Genomic DNA, 20,395 nt, shown 5'->3' with positions numbered 1-20,395 from the left:
TTAATGGACAGTTTAACACAGAAAAGGAATGCAGGGAAAAAATACAAAAGGAATGACAGCAATGATTGTATTGTTCTCACTCAAACATAATGACCTAAAAAAGAAACTTAGCCTACGTGTTGTAGTGAAAAAGCTTCCCTCTCTAAACTTTCAGGCTGCATTTCTTCTCTCCGCTTATCTTCTGTCATTTGCCTGTTTTGTTCCCTCTCTCCCTTGTTCTCATTTTTTTCCTTTCTGTTTCCATACCCTTTTTCTACAGAAGAATCCAGTGGGGAGAGGGAATGAACACTGAGGAAGAGCACTTCTCCCCTCTGTCCCCACATACTTGTCTGCACACTCTCTGTGTGTGCACACAAAAGCACACGGGGGTATGGTGAAGGCACCATAAAAGGTGACCAGGTGGCATTTTTGCCCAGGATGTGTTCAGTAAAGAGACTCTTTGGGTTACCCAGTTGGAAAGAGTCTGCCAGTCCTTGGATGTCTCCGAAAACACTCTTGGAGGAGCTGTGATCCGTTAGGAGGAGCTGGATGTACGTTAGGACAAGGAAAAACATAGTTTTGACTTGTATTGTGGAAGATGTCCTCATCCTCTATCAGGACATGGCACCTTTGACTGCTCTTTTCCCAGTCTCGGGTTTTGCCAAGACACTACCCAGAAGCCTGCATCTTACTGTGCTGTGTTCTATCTCTGGAGGAGATAGAAGCAGTGCTAATAAGGTGTTTTCCAAAATGCGCACAAATTCTCAGAGTTCAGAAATTAAAAGGTTTTCTTCCCATTTTCGTCCTGCTGGGCTAATGAATCGGAGTGCTCCTCAAAATGAGCAGCCAGCATGAAATTATACTCTCCATCTGCACCATGGGTTTGTCTACATATGATACAGCAGTGCTAGCATTTCTGCCTTTTGTTTCTGATAAATCTATAGATCCCATATTTTACACAAGTCACTGTTCTTCAGTACAAGCAGAAATGTGAGTGTAAAATGTAGCCCCTTGTTATGGCTGTACACCTGTGATGTGAGCATATATTACAATATTAACAAAAACAAACTATTTAAGTCATTATTTATAATTGTTACCACTTTGCAAAAAAGATGAGCTTGATTTCCATTCTGCCTCAACCATAACAGACCATTTGAATTTTGATTACAGTTACCATTTAGAATATGAAATAGGGAATATTCATGAAAGCCAAAATCCTGCCATTAGCTCATTATAATGTCTTGGGTAACTGGATTTTCTGGGCCCCTCAGCCCAGCTGTATGGAAGTTCACCCAACCTTTTGATCTAAGAACAAACCACAGCATGCAAGTTCTAAGGGTTATTATAACTCAGAATTATATATGAAGCAGAATGATACCAATTTGTTTTTCAGGCCACAATAATAACAAAGCAAAACCAAAACCAGATAGCTTTTACAGACTATCCACACACTGCAAAGCGTATTTGAAAGGAAGTGGCACTACCTCAGTATCTCAGTTTTTCTTCTCTACCCTGCCCTTTCACTCCCAGCTTTGCACGATGCCTCTCTGGTGTCCCTGCTACTGGTTGCACCACTGGGTACAGCGGTGGGTCCTTTATCTGTTAAGTTTTGCCACAAGACTATAAATAGATTTGTGGGGGAAAAAAACCCAACAAGCCAACCAATTATCATCCACAACCACACCCTAAGAAAGAAAGTAATAAAAAACCCAACAAGAATAACTTCTGATGTTGCTCTGATCCTCGGGTCCGCGCCAATACCTTCTATGTTGTCTCATGCCTTTCCAGTACTTTGGTTAGCAAGCATGTAATCCTCTGAAGCAAAGCAAAGGCAAAGGACAGATGCAATAAGAACACCACCTCTTTGCCATCTGCAATTATAATTTTCTCTTGTTCTGTATCTTGGTTTTTGGATTGCAACCAAATCTGCTTCCAAAAATAAAGTATTAACACTTATGGTAAGTTTGAGAGAGGCAGATGAGAAGACTTCCTTGTCCATGTGAAAAGCACACAGAAATCACTTGACAAAATTTCTTTCTAAACCAAACAAGTTTTATAAAATAAATTGCTTATTTGATCCAGATACCCATAAATACAGAAGAAATATTAAGAGAACCTTTATAAATGTAAGCATTTGTGTAATTTTATTTTCTAGAAACATCAATAAACTGTTATTTGATTTGATATGTGGAAGTGTCAAATCTAAGAAGTGAAACAATCCTTCTTTCCTGAACTAAAATCAAAACTACATTCTTCTGCTGCCAAAGAACCATATGGTTGGGTTTACAAATGTTTGAAGAATACAGAGGTGGTTCTGGAAAAGACAGGTTTTTAGCTTTGTCTGTAAGAGAATGACTAATAGCAGGGAAGATAAAAATAACAATATGCTAATGCAGCTAAGCATCCAAAGAAAGTTCCTGAGAACTAGATGAAATAGTGTGTATATTCCAAGAGAAATATTGGCACCTCTGCTGCAAAGGCAAATACAGCATGGTGAAAAATCTTTACATTGCTAGAGATTGGCTTAGACAATGATTTGAGATTTTTCCCTTCTTGACTTTTGACGAGTTCCTGAACATGGGTGAAAATGTTTAAAATGTGAATGTCTTTCAATTTGGCAGCACCCCAGTAGGTCTGGGAGAGGACACTGAAGAAAGTGTCCCTAAATGAATGTTAAGTTCATTATTTTACTTCTTGCTTTTATAACTGTTTTCAAAATTCCTTCCTGCAAAATAAATCAAGACAATAGCTCGCTGATGGGGTGCAGGCAGTCTTCAACCCAGACTCCTGACTGAGAAAGACTGATCAGACTGAAAAAAAAGATCAGAAGGATGGAACACCTCTTCTATGAGGAGAGGCTGAGAGAGCTGGGGTTGTTCAGCCTGGAGAAGAGAAGGTTCCAGGGAGATCTGATTGCAGCTTTTCAATACTTGAAGAGCTTATAAGAAAGACAGGGTGAAACTTTTTATCAGGGCCTATTGTGATAGGACAAGGGGTAATGGTTTTAAACTAAAAGAGGGTAGATTTAGACTAGATACAATGAAGATATTTTTTACGATGAAGGTGGTGAAACACTGGCACAGGTTGCCCAGAGAGGTGGTAGGTGCCCCATCCCTTGGATGGAAAGATTCAAGGTCAGGTTGGACAGGGCTCTGAGCAATCTGATCTAGTTGAAGATGTCCCTGCTTATTGCAGGGGGGTTGGACTAGATGACCTCTAAAGGTCCCTTCCAACCCAAACTATTCTGTGATTCTACAACTCTATGAAAGACTAGATCTGCATAAAAAAGGAAGTGATCAAAACAACGCATTTGTTTTTTCCTTCTTGACGGATTGACTTTGTTGTCCTAAGCAAATTACTTTGATAGGTGTTTACTTTGCAAAATTAAAATATCTTTTAATTGCCTGACCTTGCCAGATTCCAGCCTGGCAGGTTACTCCAGCCAGCTACAAAAGATTTACCAAGGAGGTGAAGGGGACAGTAGCTCTTTCTCCTTTCCCAGTGGCACCAGCAACATGTGAGCTCCTGGGGCAAGAGGCGTCAGGCTGCCCACACAACTATACATCTCTGCATTCATTCCCCCACATAAGTGGTGCCTGCAACGAGCACTGGCCGTACATTACTACATACGTGCTTGAACATCATTACCAAGCCATTAAAGAATCTGGAAGCTTAAGTTCCTGATGAACAATAAAACGCCATCCTGCACTGGATGCAGAACATCTCATTATGATCAGCCTCGTGACTCACTACAAGGAAAGAAGGCTTTCATTCTCTTTAATCGTTTCATCTTTTCCTTTTTCTGTTTAAACCATTTTGGTCAAAACCATCAGTTAATGTCATGTTATTTACGCCTGCGGGAAAGGCAGCCATCCAACTGCTTAAGGACACCGATATTGGAAAATGTTCATGACCAAAACTGTACCACAGAAGTAGGAAGAAGATCTGAGAGCATTACACACTTTCAAAAAGAAAGGCAGATAACGACTTTAAGAAATGGATCTGAGCAAAAGCCTGGATTTTGAAATTTCTGAGGTCTCATCTATTTTGCCTCTTGACAGAAATTAGTTCAGAGCTTCATGGTGTGATTGTTTCTGTTCCCTGAATACAGTAATATACATTTAATTCAGATAGCACTACTCTTCACTTCAGTCTGTAGTACAGGCATACCCTTAACATGGTCACACCTTCCAATGGGGTCCTCCTTTCCTTGATGTAGCCAACACCAGTCCCTCAAAGTAAGCATTGCTAAGTTTTCCATTGGCATAGCTGGATCTATTCTAGGACGCTTTCTGGGAAACTAATCTACATAAAGTCCAGCAGACACTGATACACAGGCAGGTAGTACTTCAGACTTGGCCTTTAAAGATCAGCCAGGTCAAGAGGATGCCAATTACAAAACCTGTAGCGCCTCTGTATTCATAACCAGTGATATAAAAGCTTTCTGCACAGGTAGACAGAAGCTGGGAGAAGTCATGGACTAGGTTGTTGAGCAGTTATCTCTCCATGACAAAGGTTATACTTTCACATTCTTTCTGTGATGTCCGTATCTGGTCATTTCCTTGCATTTCTTTTCCATATCCAACTCACAACAACTGTGCCTGTACACTTCTTTTTTTTGGTGGTTTGTCATGTTTCTGATCTTCTCGAGACAGATAGTGTAGTTTAAAGCGAGTGGGCTATTGTTCTGAAGTGATCCAACCAGACTCCTATTTCCAGCCTGGCCACTGACCTGCTATATGGCTCTGAGAAAAATGCTTCATTGCTTTCACAGCTTCTGGTTCTCTTCCCGCTTTTTGCAATTTTTGACTATAAGAGTGTTAAATGTGGAAAAGTGACTGTTCCTCTGTACTAGAGTATCCAGCATGTTTCTAGGACTCTCACAGAACACTGTGCAAGTGTGTAAATGTCACAGAGTTGGATAAGAACCTATAAGCTGATTCAATGAATATTTCTGTTATATCTATGCACTTGCAAATAGTTTCCAGTTTGGTACAAGCCATGAAGCCAGGCCTGTTTTTGCAAGTTTTCCTGTTTATCACAGCTCTGTTAATGGTGGAAGGTCAAACCTGTTACTGCTGCAGACATCAGTGTAACTAGCTAAACAAAGCTACAGCAGAAAAGTGCCAGTGAAATCAGTTGCAAGAATCTGGAACTCAAAGCACAGAAAGCTTCTTGTCTATGGGAAGTTACTACGTGCTTATTTTGCACAGAGGATATCCCTGTGAAGATAACAGTTATTATCTCCATGTGCTTCCTGGGTACCTATGCTATCAACCAGCATATGGTAACATTAAGGGAATACCTAAAAAAGTCCAGCCTGCAGGACCCTTTCTTCCCACGAGCTTCAGAACAGAGTTCAGAGACAGAAGAAGAGGCAATTACCTTGCCTTCCTGAGAGAGGATCATGGGGAGGGGCTGGAAAGCCCCAAACCCCTTGAGCACCAACACCCAACAGGCTGGAAGGGACATTTGTAAGCATTCCTGCAGATTTTGAGTGTCTCTGGAAGATCTGACGTGTGGAAGGGAGTCCTTGCCCTCTACTCCTCCCGCTCAACGCACAACATACAAAAATCTACCAGCAATCTAGTTCTCCAGTGTGTTGAATTATTAACATAAAAACTATGATTTTAACTTCATACTTTATGGCACAGCCAAGAGACATTTCAAAATCATCACAGACTGAGTAACCAGCAGAAGGTGCAAGATGAAAGACTGAAGTCACAGACGTGATCTCTATGGTTCCCTTTCTTATTCCTTCTCCTCTTCCCACCTGACAGGCTTCTCAGATCATGCTGAATGGATGCATCTTTAGATAACTTTTGAGTTCATCATATTTTGTCATATTCTATCACTACATCCCTTTGAACTTGGGTATCTAAATTTAGGCCATGTAAATCAGTGGCCTGATTAAACCTAGTCTAGTTTTATCCCAAATCTGCAGTAGTTCCAATCTGAAGTACTAAATAGTCTGTTCCCAGCAGTGGGTTAATGACTACTTAAATATGATTCCTGATGCTTGGTTAACCACTGCAAATTCAGCATAAGTCCCAAAAGAAGTTTAGTTGTCAAAAGAAGTTAAATCGCCTGAAGTTACAAAGAAGTTATATCACAGAGCTTCCAGCTCTATTTAAAACACAATGGATTTCATCTACGTTCAATTAATTTATCCTCATGAGTCTCTAATCTTTACAAGAACTGCTACATTTCATTTTAAATGGAAGTCATCATGCAGATCTTAAACTGAAGATGAAATACAAGCAAATTATGACAGCCTCTCACAGCTCGATTGCAGCAGCCCTTGTACTGCAAAAAAACTGTTGAAAAGGACTCTCCTCCATGTATTATCCTTAAGGACCCTAGAAGTTTTTGTGGACTTTATGTTGATATTTTGACATTTTCTTATTATTCTGTAGCTACACAAACATGTATTTATGAGAAGGTAGGACTACTGCATTTCAGGCATCGGTGCTCATTGTGCTTCATCGCCCTAAATTATTTGCCTTGTGCCTCCTTCGCTGACATTGCCTTTTGCTGCTTGCAGAGGGAAGAGAACATCTTCCCAACAACCAAGCCTGACCTAACCATTAGGAAACTGGTATCAGAGTACCCATAAGAACGGTGGTACTTGCAGCTGGAAGTTTCACGGCAACTAGCTACGTATGATGCTACCTGAGTGCCCTTTTTTTGGTCTCACCTGTTTTCTGTTCCTCTGTTTGTCTTTATTCAATTAAATGAAGCCTGAAATTCCATCAGAGCCTTGTCATTATTCCTTGAGTGAAGAAAATGTTCAACATATCAAAATCAGTTTGCAACTTAGAACTTTCCCGCATTATTTAGTTTAAAAATACTCAATATTTTTACTGTTATGTTTATTGAGTAGTTAAAACTCTGGCTTATGAAAAAAATAAATTCAGATGTGACAGTATTTCAGCAACTCATAATCTCTGTACAGTTAATGCTCCTTTTCCTTGTACAGATCTCACCTATGCCATCTGCTCTTGGCTATAACTACAGTTTTGTAAAAGTTTCTTACGTGTTCTGCAGTCTCTGCTGTGCAGTGCATTAGGCAATCAGAATGGATCTCGCTTGGCTTAAAACAAACCCAAGCATCTGTAACACACCTCATGCACAAATCTGGTTAATTGGATTCCTACAGCAGATGTCCATATTCAGAAAATGTGCTCTCCAAATATACTGTTTAGGTTTTAGTCTGTAAACACTTAGAAATTAGTTTGCTAATACTCTTAGACAGAATTACAGTCACAAACAAACACATAATCTACTCAGAAATCACCAAAACATTGCAGCAAAGATAGATATATAGCTTTGAAATGTAAGTGCCCATATGCCTGGGTCTCTAATTAATAAAAATTTTTCATTTGAACAACAGATTTGAAATTAGACATAGTTCATGCAAGTGATGGACAAGGTTGTTAATATCTTGAAGAAACTGTTAGATCTTCAGGTCAGGTAGGAATTAGGTGGCAGTAAGTTAGAGGCAATAAGGAACTTTAAAAGGGCATAAAACTCTTCTAGCTATAGCTACAAGACATTAGGTACTCTAGGAAAAGCGTTATTTACCATTTAAGCCCAGCTTGCTTTCATTTTTTTTCAGTATAGAAGGCTACTTTAAAAAGAAATTGAACTAAATACATTTTGTTCTTGTAAGATACTTACAAAAAGTGGAGTTCTTCTCTTACATGTTAAACAACGGTAGCGAATGGGTCCCAAAACTATTACACAAAAGAAGGCTTTTTGATTTAAACCCATTTGAGAGTCGCAGATCTAAGAAAGCAAGTGTTTTTCCTGAATATCAGTTCATGTGCTTCCATTAGCTGGCCAGAAGGTGGTACATTAAGACTGATACAATTAGAGGAAGTCTTGAACATTTTTACAGGATTTAGACAAGACTATGACTGTTCAAAGAATTCACAATATATATGTGACATAATACTTTTGCTTTATAATTAGGAATCATTTGAGCCAAGCTGTGAACAGATCTCGCATAAGTGGTGGAGAAAGCATTAAAACCTGCTTGTTTATCCTTAAGTCTATCAAACAAACATAATATACTCATACAGTAAACATCTTGGCAACAAAGCATACCTACATGATTCATTACAAAGCAACGCTGTTTCCACCCCTGAAGACATAGCATAGATACGACCGACATATTTTTACCACCGTGTCGTCTAACTATGTTCTCAGCAAGGTGTGCTCCGTCCAGAGGTTACCAAGACTATGACTACACCCCAGCCTTAGTCATTGTTACTATCAGAGGAGTACTGGCGCTCCCAGTTTGGCTAGGCTAGACACAGCCTGTGCGGGAAGGGACAGAGCAGAGCTGGGAAATGCAAAGCTGAGCCTGTTCCAACAGAGGAATCGGTAAGAGAGTGACAGCTTCTCTGGAGAAGAATGAATCCCTCTGCTTCATCTTTTATCCAGAAAGAGAACAAGGAGCAAACGAGAACAACAGAAGACACGTGCATGACATTTTTCAAAAGCGCTTCCTTTCAAAGCACATTGGCTAAGATAAATGGAGCCAGTTTGCCTCTGAATGTACTTTGGACTTTGCTTCCACCCACAGAGGTCTGCCTCCCTCTGATTTTAATCAGCAGTACATAGAGCATATCCTTCAATAGTGGAACTGCCACTGAGACAAGACCATGGAACTCGTGAAGAAATATGCTGAGAGTAAATAAGGAAAGAGAAATGGTCCTGCTAGCCCAGGCCCAGGAGGTTTCAGGAAGTTCATGACATTTTGCAAGCAGTATACTGTTGTAGCCAGTCCTACAAAGGCAAAGGCAATCCCGCTCCATCTTGGAGGAGCTGATACTAGCACGGGCTGTTGAATAAGCTCTCTTTTGCAAAGAGCAGTTACATAAATCTCTCATGCACAGACAATACGCTACTTCCTTATGTTGCAATTTTACAAGCAAAACATAATGGACTGTTAGCAAAATGCAGACCTCTCAAGTTTTGTCTTCAGTGCTTGAGGTAGTACCATGTGGAATAGGCCTGACGTTTGCAGTGCCCAACTGCAGGTGGAAACGTGCCAGCTGGTGGATCCTTGCACGGTTTGGGATCCCATTAAGCAGCATAACCTTTGACTGCAAAGCAACACACTATGGCCTCACACATCAAGTTATGGATCCAAAAAGGCAGCTGTGGGATTGCATGAACATGCGGGTCTGGCTCTATTGAGTAAATGCGAGAAATGTTCCCACAGCCATAGGAAAACTGAAGGAGACCATCACGTGCGTTAGATGTCTGAAAGAGTCTGGGTTTGCTATTGCCAGTCCATCAATTCAGAAACCGTACTGGTAGTGACCACAAATGCTAAGACCAGCTGATGACAGCCTGGTAGTGTGTGCAAAATAACTGGCTGATCTCTGATTCCTAGGTGGGCAGTTCCTGCGTGACTGGAGCAGTTATCACCCCAGCTATCTGCTCAGTCTTGTGCTGATTCTGTAGCAAAAAAGAGAAGTCAGTAGAGAGGGATGTCAAATAAGCCTGCACTAGTTCCCAATTCACTGCTAACAAAAATAAACACTGATGTCCATATCTGCACATCATTTAGGAGGCGGCAGGACAAGGTATATCAGGAAGAGATGGAATGTGTTTTGCTCAACGACTGACATAAAAAGGTACAAAATTAAAATTTATATTGATAGAAAAAGATTTAAACCTCTATACTGCAGAGAAAAAAAGTGATAGGGGAAAAAGGAGAAAAAATAGGCATTTGTTATTTTACACCTTCAAAATGCACTATTGCATATATTACAACACTTCTGGCTCCCCACAACATTTAAAAATAGTAGCACTAACTTCCTCATTCCCGCACTCAAGGCATTTCCCAGGATCAAGTTTTATGTCATATCAAGTCAGCAGCTCACATCCTGTCTGCCAGATTTGTCTGCATATCTCAGGTTATCTGGGCAAGAGGTAATCTCATATTTATACTACTTTTACCATGAGCAATATCAAAATGATTTACAAGTTATGCCACTGCTGTTATTTCAAAAAACCCAAAGACTCATTTCCCAATTTCTAACGTAAGGCTCTGCAGAAACTTCAACTTCAGCTACATATTTTAATAATCCAGTTACCTGATTAACTGTAAAGACAGATTTGTTCCATAGACAACACAGCTGATACATATAAATTATGGAAGTTAACAGTGCTCCACTTTTACCTGAAGCTTACATTCATTTTTCACCCCTGTAGCTTGCCATGAAAACATTCTCTGTTTAAAGTGCGGAGAAGACCATGTAACTTGAGGGTAGCCAGTCTGGCCAGTCCTTCTTGACTCAAAGCACGCGGGAGCTCCAGGCTACAGTCAAGTTTTATGAATTAAAAAGTGGGGTGCTCAATGCAAAGGTGAGAGGAGCTACAGCAAAGCCATGTGTAGGAAAAGTTCCTTTTTTTTTTTTTTTTTTTAAATTCCTGGAGGGATTTATGACACATACCATGAAGGACTGAAGGAGACTAGCTGGAAATATTGTGAAAAAACAGAAAGGACAGCCTGATCTACGTGTAATGTAATGCCTGACCCATGTAGATGTCACTGAGGATGCACCTGCCAAAGCAACACCCCCACCCTCAACAAATAATGATAATTACAGGTGCCCAAGAAGCAACATGATGCAAAGGATATTAGATAGGAATGGGCTGCAAAAGGCGTAGGTGCTAACCTGAACTGTGTGATTGTCTAGGTGACCTTCAGCTAGCAATTTATGCCCTCTGTTCCACAAGTTTTCTCTCTGTAGCAAAGCAAAAATACTGATGTAATGCAAAGTGTTAATGGCTGTTGTCAAGTGTGTTTGATGAATTGGCTATCATAAGTCATGTGAAAGCTTGTGGGCTTTCTGGGGACCGTGCAGGATAAATGGAATAAGCAAGGGAGCTCCTGTAGGGGATAAAATAATCGGAGACAGAAGAAGCACTGGCCCATGGCTGAGCAAAACTTAACTCCCGCGTGCCAAGGAATTTTCTGGTGTACTGGCTGCTTGCAAGTAGTATATCTGGATGAGAACAAATAGAAAGGTGGAGGAGCTGCAGTAAACAGCTAAGACTGCATGCTTGAGTACAGGACTGGCTGTGAACTGCAAGGAGAAATACTGGGAATTTGCTTCTTTCTGTTTGTTCCTCCCACACGCTGAAAACAGAGCACTGTCCACATTATTTACAAGCGAGAAGGATTCCACCAGAAATACTGGAGCCAAGCCAAAAAGTCAGCAACACTCCCTCCTGAGATCCAAGTGTGACAAATACTGTTTTTTCTAAAGAGAGAGTGTGTGTGGCACTGCTCCCCCTGCCAAGACTAACCTGATGTTAACTGGGGGAAAACCTGATAATGGATAGAAAGAATATCTCTTACCAGCTCTCAATGGAAACTACCATATGAAATAATGATTTAAATTACAGTTATTTTTAATGCATTTGCCCTGCACAATGTTGGAACACTAAAAATTATGAGCTGGCCAATGTGTTCTTAATACAAAAACAAAATACAGAAAATATACCTATGATTTTGTTAGAAAAACCAAAGTCACGCCTGATTTTGCTTCAGGTAGGCAGCAAGGACTGGGACAAAGAAAGGCCTGAGACACTGAGACCAAGTGGTAAGGTGCGCTGGAGAACATTTATAACATGAAAAGAGATTTGGGAGTTTTTCCAGGAGTGTAAGGTGAGCACGGGTTTGCTCCTCGCTCTGTGACTGTAAGGGCACGAGGACTACTTATACCCACTCTTTTAAACTGTGCACCTGAAAGACCTGAATATTTGCTCAGGTAGAAACTGAGATGACAAAAATAGGGCCCGTGGGGTTGCTCAGAGACGACAAACAAGAAAAGCTTTGTATTGAGTGAAAATACTGAGAAAAACCCTGGAGTTTCCAAACAGTTACTGAGACCTTGGAAAGCAGACTCCAGCTATAACAGATACTGAAACATACTTCTTACAGCCAGATAGGCACCACTTTATTCTGGAAATAAACTGAAACTGTGTCTTCAAAATCCATATTATGCTCTTGCTAAAGCAGCTGCAGGGTTAAGTCAGGGTGCTGCATTGCTGTTTCTCACCTCTTGACAGATTTAAAGATGTGGTTCGGAGATATGCTGAGCAAGATGGTTTAGGGAGACAGGACATAGTAAGAAGAAATATTCCCAGCGGTGGTAACCTAACATTAGCCTCCTTTACGGTAATACTTAAAGATTGTTCTCAGGTTTTGTCCGTCCAGGAGAACTATAATAGTGTTAGAAGGGCTGGCTTGGAAATTGTTTCTAACAGCACGGCTGTAGCAGCAGAGCGCACCTGCCCTGCCAGCCTGCCTAGCACAACCACACGAAATGACAACTTCAGCCAACCTCGGAAATGAACGGAGCTGACCCAGCTCACCCTTCGGATGCACGTAATGAAAGGAGTCCAAAGGACGGCAGAAAACAGAAACCTTGTCATGATGTTTGTCTAACTACATTTGAGCTAACTGCTCGTGCTATAAGGCCTCTGACCCAGTCTGAGAGTCTTGTTATCATCCCATGGTGCTATCAGCACCTCATCTCCAACCTCAAGGCAGCTGCCGGCCAGCCCGGGAGGCCGTTATGAGGGAATGGCTTGTTTTACAACCTACTGCTCTGATTGATGAGGCCGTTCCCCCCTTTCCACACTCATCTGTTCCAGGTCTGGGACTCCCTTAGCGCAGCCTTTTCCTTCAGCCCAGGCTCCCACCATAAAAGCCCAGCTGTTGTGCAGCTATTCACAATTGCAGGAAATCAACAGAACCGAATACTGGGCTGTTATCTTTTTTAATGTCATTTGGAGTTTTGTTTTTCCTTTCTTGTATCTGTGTGTGGAGCCACCGCGGTACACGGGATTATTCAGGGTCACTCCACAGAAGCAGCCAAACTGAAATGATCCAACGAGCCATTTCTTCCTGTGATTAAAACAAACAGAAAGGCATGGGCCTCACTGTTAAACGTGAGTTTGACCAAAAGAGACCCACTTGTGATGAACAGAAAGAAGTAACTCAGAATGTTATCCCAGCACTCGGTGGCAAGAAGTGAAGAGCAAACCCATTCCTCTCCGCACAAATTGTAGCTTCCCGTCTTCCCATCTCTAGCAGGCATCTTCCCTCCAAGCTATGATTCTGCCTGCGGGCAAAACACAGGGTATACAGACCCCAAATCCCCTTATGCTAATCCTGCATAACTTCTCAGCCACGCTGACTTCTTTTCTTACTGTTAAGTTTTAGCTTCCCCCATCACTGCCTAGTCTTAGCTGAATGTCCTCTTTCTTTCCCAAGTGATGCTCCCCATTCTTTTGCTGGGGATGCAGAGGGGGAGGAACTCAGCTAGTGGCTTTTCCACGTCATCTCTTTTTCTTTGTAAGATAGAGACAAAGAGTGGAAAACATTACAATAATCCTGCAGAGAAGTAAAGAAGAGACCCCAAACGTCAGCCATCTCAGTGAACCCCTTGCCATATACACGTATACACGCACACGCAGACGTGAGAGAATAAGTTGCCAGCTTTAAAGGTGATTAACAAGGAATCCTGAAAATTTCTGTCCTGAGGTAGCAGTTACTAGGAATTAGGCAGCGTACAGGGGCTGGGTGGGATGGGGCTCTGTTAGTGTCAGAGCAATCCCTCTACGAAATACACCACAGAAAGCTAAGTGGAAATAAACTTCTGCATTGTTGAAATGTGGACAAGACCTAGCAGGTCTTCAGGGTACGGGATAAGATTAAGAAAAGAAAAAAAAGAAAAAAAAAGACAGACAATGCGATAGGAAACCTTAGTGCCTGTGTCACCAAAGTGCGTAGCTGGTTTGGTGATGGCTGAGACAAGAGCTGAGCACTGAATGTGACCGATGTGAAGGAAAACAACAGGGGCCCCACAGCTGCTGTGCCCTGTAAACAAAGCCTGGCTTTCTGGAGGGCCATGTGAGAATTTGCTGAAGAGCCCTGAAAGAACCGAGGTCTGCCCCGAAGGAAACAACAGGGATTAGAGAAATGAGGAAAATGGGATAAGATGATAATATGAGGACTTTATTGAGCTTGAAAATAAAGGTACTCAAGACTATAAAATGGAAAAAATAACTATTAATCTATTCCTATAAACAGATCAAATGGACATTCAAGAAATTAATAGGCAACAAACACTTAACAGGTAATTAAAGTACCCTAAAGCAATATGTTATTATACAGTGGCACTGACTGTTGCAGGAGATTTGAGAGGAGCTGCCTAAGAACAACACCGCTGCTCAAGACAAGACTGAGCAATGACAAGAATGACCGCCTCAGTTCACCAGTGAGCATTATATTCTAACATTTCAAAAACTAAGCTGATCACTTCCCAGGAAAAGAGATTTTTTTTCCTTCATGAGATCACGTTGCAGAATTGTTTCAGTACATTATGGAAATGGGGGGGTGAGGGGAATTTTTTTTTTTGCCCACTAGCTTACTTGGCTCAGTGGATAAAGTAGTTAGATAAAGTGTCAGAAATAGATGTCAGATGAAAATGTACCATCATCTGACTTCTCCTAGGTTAACAAGTTTGGAAGAAATATCTAATGGGGTTTAGGAATATGATCTAATCTGATCTTTTGTGCTGCATCTCCCCAGTTCGCAGGTTTGTACCACTCATCTGGGTCACACTGAGGTCAAATGGTGGAAACAAAAAGACCAGTCATGTGAAGAAGGACATGCATCTTATGTAAAGCTTCGAATTTAACATCTTCTGTGAAATGGCATTTCTTGTAGGATTTGTTAAGGAACATGCATACGAGCGCTTGAAGCCACGAAGCAGAATTCTGCCTTTGCTCTGGCTTAATGAAAGTGTGTTTCTGCTTGTGACAAGGAAAGAAATTGCACTGGAAGGGAGTGTGTTTCTCTGAAACATAATTTTAATGCTCTAGAAATGCTGACAGCTTGGAAGATTAAATCCTGTATTTACTAACTCAGCAGTATCCTCCCACTTAAATTTCCCCATCATTGGTGCACCGCAACATAAGGGGGCAACCTTAGAAAACAAGATATCTACTTGACACGTGGCGAAATCCGTGCTTGAGCTCACCAGGCGGGATGTGAACAAAACCATTCCTTGGGTTCTGCTGGTGATTTTTGGATATGAAAATTGGTTCACCCATAAAGCAAACTGAAACCCAACTCTCTTACTATAGGATCTGAGCAGCTGTCAGCAGCCTGACTATGCTGGTGTAGAAACTGTGCCACACAGCCCTGTGGGCCAGCCAGTCTCCTTGGAAAGAGCTTCACCAGGCATCAGGAAGCAATTACCAAATCCCCGCAAAATCTAATTATGCCCCCTCCCCTCCTTCACGAACTATCATTTAGGAGAAGCCAGAATGATTTTTCTCTTCTCTCCCCTACAGCTAAAACATAAATTATGAGATTTTTTTTTTTTCCCTCCCCCCCTTTAAACTTTCAGCCCCATTTAGTCCCTTCTTTGTGCCGGGCCTTTTGTCTTCGGGGATGCGGCTGCCTTCGCTGGAAGCTGATGGAAAGACAACCGCCCGGCAGACAATAAAGCTGTCTGCAACCCAGCCGTGTCTGAATGGAGGCAGCCACGGCCGAGACAGTGGCATTCCCACCCTGTCGCTGTGGCAGCGGGGTGAACGGGGCAGGACCGCCCGGCCAGTGGCTGTGTCCCCTGTGTGTCCCCCCCCGGGGCTGCCCCACCGGCCATGAGCATCAATGAGTAGGGAGAGATGTCAACCCCTGCTTGCCCTCTGCCAGCAAGGGGAAGGAGGCAGGACTGCTGTGCTGGGGATAAACGGTGGCTCCTCTAGATGGGGAAGGTAGGGGGCAAGAGCGGATTTGAAGCTGCTGATGCAGAGTGGGTGCAGAGTAGCTTTCATGAAAGGTGTTCCTCTGGAGTATTTGCTTGTACAGACAGGCCTTGGCGCTAATTACAGAATTTGCAAGAGATCAAAATAACAAGCAGCAAACAGGTGAGAAACATAGCATGCCTGGAACTTCCATCCTCCTGGGTCCACCAGCAAGAATGATAATGTGAGTGGAGAAAGGCACGATGTTCTCGGACAGAGTAATTTCCCAGGAAGCTGTGGCTGATCAGGGATGCTGAGCAGTGGGTTTGGAACTTTAACATACAGCTAGAACTAACCTTGCATATTTTATCTCTTTCGCCTGCACAGCATGCTACAGTGTGAACCATTAGCAAGTCATTTAATGGAAGTGGCAAACACTTCTCGAGCAGAAAGAACAAATATAGATAGTATTGGTAGCATTATCCTCTGTAAATTCAGGGTAGAGTTTAATTGGAGGGCAGTTACTGGAATCCCGCATGCTTTAACTAACTCCTGGCTCTCAGCATCAAGTGCATATAGCTCTGGTGCATGCAGATTTATAAACTGAGCAAAGGCTCCCTGTCCAAACTGAAAACTTCTGGTTGCTTTTGTGATAGGCATGACTTTTTTTTATGATATTTGATGGAAAAAAAAAAAAGAAAATAAAAAAGATCAATTGTTATCCTCTTATTTCCCTTTTTATTCACTGTAGTGCCTGGGTACAGAAGTGGAGGGAACAACTTCCAGCGGAGACAAAGCAAATCCCTTTTCAGCCAAGAGCAGCCTTACTTTTGATTCGTTTGGAGGAACAAGGACCCTGCCTGCAGCAGCTGTCTACTCCAACGGTTTGCAAACCACGTTCATCTAAGACACCAAAGTCTGGGTGTTTCTTCATTGTCTTTTTGGCCTACAAAGCAGACTGAAAATCTCCTGAGAACAGGAGCTCTCATGAGAGTATCTGAACTTCAGGTCAGGACAGAAAGTATCCTGGATCAGCATTCCTGACAACATTTCAGTGATTCTCTGTTGGTCCCAGCTGGAACCTGTACATGCTGAGGCAGCTGCAAAACAGAAAATAAGCTAAGCTCAACTGAACAGCTTCCAGCTTCGGGAAAGCTCTGGAGTTCGGCTTAAATTTGGGAAGGAGAAAGTTCAGGCTGATTCTTTTCACCTACTTTCACTTACTTCATTCGTTTCCTAGGAAGGGACCACCTGGAAAGGGGATCGCCGTGTCTGCCCATGGATGGCCAGATGCCAAGCAGATTTCACTGCTCAGGGAATAGGCTCCTCGGCTGGTCAGGCTGTCTGCACTCTGCACGATGCAGCAGATGAGAGATGTAAAGCAGAACTCCAGTATATTGTGAGCAGCAATTTTGCTAAAGAGGCAACAGGGAGCCTCTCTTGCCACAGGGAGCCAGTAGGATCCACTTTTAGATGGAAATAATACTGTACATCTCATTTACTATTGCCTGTAAATGTGTTTTACCATGAATGGTGTGTTCAACAGTATGTACTTCGGGATAATGTGGATGGATTTCAGTCAAGTAAGGAAGCTCAGAGGGAAGTAGGGCAACATTGTGGGATGGAGGGCACCTTCAGAAGCAGTGATTCTGGAAAAGATTTGTATGATTATCACCTCTGGTGCAATCCTGAGGCTAAAAGAACTGATGCAATATTAAGATTTAGGAAGAGAGAAACATGAAGCAGAAGGGAAATCATTTCACTTGCATATGCAGCGTGGCCGGGTTCCTGGCAGACCACTATGACCCCATCTTTCGTCCAGTATTCAGGGATGTAGAAAAACTGAGGAGGGTTCAGAAAAGATCCACAACAACTATAAAGCAATAAAAACCCTACCACACAGCAAAAGACAAAAGCTCAACCTATTTAATCTGCGCCGCAGGAGATTCAGGAACAATCAGTCTGTAAGCACCTACACAGAAAATTATAGAAGAAAAATTGCTGTGATCTAATAAGTGATATGTGATAGTTGGAAGGCAACATGGAGAACCTGAGATTAGAAATCATGCAGAGTTTTAATAGCAAGAGCAATTAACCACTGAACCAATTTACCAAAAACTCTGCGCAGTGAAGTCTCGTGTCATGGGAGTGCTTTAGGCAGGTAAGATTATTCTAGTTCTCACAGGAACTAAGTCAGGGATGTGCTATGGTTTGCGATACACAGAAGCTCCAACTACATGATCACTTTAAAGCTTTTTGACCTTTTAATCTGCATGGTAAAAAATACAGCAACAGTTATTTAAGTAGCTCCATCTCATTCCTCTGTTGTGTGGTGAATTTAGAAATAGCTGAATGAATTTTAGTGCTGCTCCCTCACACAAAAACATTAATGTAACTAGATTAAGTATGGAGAGTTGATGTCGAATTGAGCATTTTGGAATTGGCTGTAAGGAATGGAAAATAAAAGTTATAAAGAAAGCCAGGCCAGTATTCAGGAGGCCAAATATAATCATATCTGTGAGGATGTCCTCACGCAACCTGATGTCCTCACCATCTTAAAGTGCTCAGACGTACATGCACCTACACATCATGATACTGTAGTATAAACTGCTGTTCAAAAATAACAGAGGAAGAAAAAAAGGAGTCGCATCAAATTATCCTTTCTTGTAGACCACAACAGTTAGCTGAATTTTGCTTTTTGCACTTCAAAACCCAGTTACAAATGCACGCTTATTTGTAAATCCAGCTGCTTATTCCTGCCTACACGAGGGCAGTGCATTTCTTGTGTTTTCAACAAATACCGAAACACTGAAGTCCCCTAACAATGCAGTGCTTGACGAATCTGAATTGCTCACTCACCCACTGAAATTCTATACAGAGCAGCTCAGAGCTGTTAATCTCACAGCAAAACCTACTTCCAAATCTTCCCTTTCTTGAACACCTCATCAGACACAGACACAGATTTCCATTAGCTCCTTCAGCAATATTTGGAGAAAATTAATATAGCTCTTTTTTTTTTTTATGTTTCAGTTTATCTTCTTATACCACAGAGAAGCTTTTATCAACAAGGAAACAGCCTACTTTTCCTCCATCTGATCAGAAAAGAAATAACCTCCCACAAAAGTTCATGAACCAAACTGCCCTCCTCCCCCACATCCTCCTTGACTTTAAAACATGGTGCATTTGTACCGGTGCAGCAGGCACTATGAATAAGGCGCAGGAGGATGTTACATGCTGATATATACAATTTACAATCCCCCTTTGAATCACTTGTTCCCAGAGGGCCAAAAGTCAGCCCTCTGCCTCATCCTACCAGTGCTCACAGCGTCAAACTCCTCACGTAAATAAAACTTTCCCAAGTCAGCAGTATCGTGTTAGAGGTTCCCTTGGACTTTGTGGGTTGAGACATTTCTTCCAGTCTTCCCTCTCTGTAGCTCATCCATCAGCCATCCTTCTGTCCACCCACCCGCCCAGCCAGCCACTTACCGGCCCCTGCTGCTACAGCCCCTTTCTTCTAAATGAAATTCGTATGCTCCTCCTCCCACCCGTATGAAAACCCAAATCCCGATCGCTCGGCTGAATGGATTCTCCCCTTGCCGCACTTACCCGGGGCTCGGATAACTTTAGTTTGGCGGTGCCAGCGGCTGGCGTGCCAGTGGGGCTGGCTGCCTCCGCCTGCGTTTGTCCATGGCCGCCTGCTGTGGGAGCTGAGCGGGGAGGTATGCACCCTGCGTGCCGGAGCAGGAGCCCCGTGGCTCGCCGCCTGCCAATCCGCCCCTCTCCGCCGGGTGGGCAGGGCGGGGAGATGGAAAAATGTGCAGGTTACTGTTCAGATTTGGCACACCCAGCAAAGCGGGAGGTGGGAGACGGGCAGAAAGGCTGGGAGCAGCAGGCTCGACGGGTGAGAAAATTCATGGCAAACTCTGCCAAACAAACAAACAAAAAAACCCCTTACGTTTTGGTTTTTCTTCTTTGGTATGAAAGCGCCCTTTTGGGCGGCAAAACTAAACCAAACCAAACCCAACCCAAAAATATTTCAACTGATCACCTTGCAAGAAATGCAGCAGGCTCCCTGTGTCAGCAGCTGAATCACTGTGTCCAGTTAACTCTTCAGACACCGGCTGGTTTTAGGACTGGGATTTTCCTTTGTCCCCTCAGGTGAACTGTTTTGGATTTCCTCCAGATTGGGTAAACACAGAGATAACTTTTAAATGAAAAGTACTTGCTGCATTTTAAACTAGTCAGTCAGTCATTTTTAATCTCTACTTTTGCACCTCCTTGGAAATATTTTCCTATGTCTTTCTCAAACTAAAGGACAGAAATTAGAGGGCGGTTTCTGATTGTCGGAAGTATGAGAGATTCTAGTGCAGTCGTACAGAAGGAAAATGAAGAGCATAAAAATTCCGTTTTTAAAGACCAAACAAGACAAATTCATGACAGTGATAACAGGATATGTTCATTTGTGATAGGAGGGGATTAGACTTTATGTTCTTTGCCAGTTCTTCCCATAAAAGCCAAATGAAAGAAGGAAACCTAACCGGCCCACCAAACAGCCATGTCCACCAACACAGAGTGCTCCACCTGCCAGATACACCTTTAGGTCTTCCCAAGAGTGCCATTTCAGCCT

The 20,395-nt window shown here is 42.4% G+C and overlaps 1 protein-coding gene across 1 annotated transcript in view; it reads right to left on the bottom strand.

Moving 5' to 3' along the window:
• Positions 1-20,395, bottom strand: part of STON2 (stonin 2) — a 59,411-nt gene that overhangs the window by 10,651 nt on the left and 28,365 nt on the right. The window lies entirely within an intron of this gene.

This window comes from Charadrius vociferus, unplaced genomic scaffold (assembly GCF_000708025.1).
Source record: "Charadrius vociferus isolate BGI_N301 unplaced genomic scaffold, ASM70802v2 scaffold102, whole genome shotgun sequence".
Lineage (NCBI taxonomy): Eukaryota > Metazoa > Chordata > Aves > Charadriiformes > Charadriidae > Charadrius > Charadrius vociferus.
This window is presented reverse-complemented; position numbering and strand designations above follow the sequence as displayed.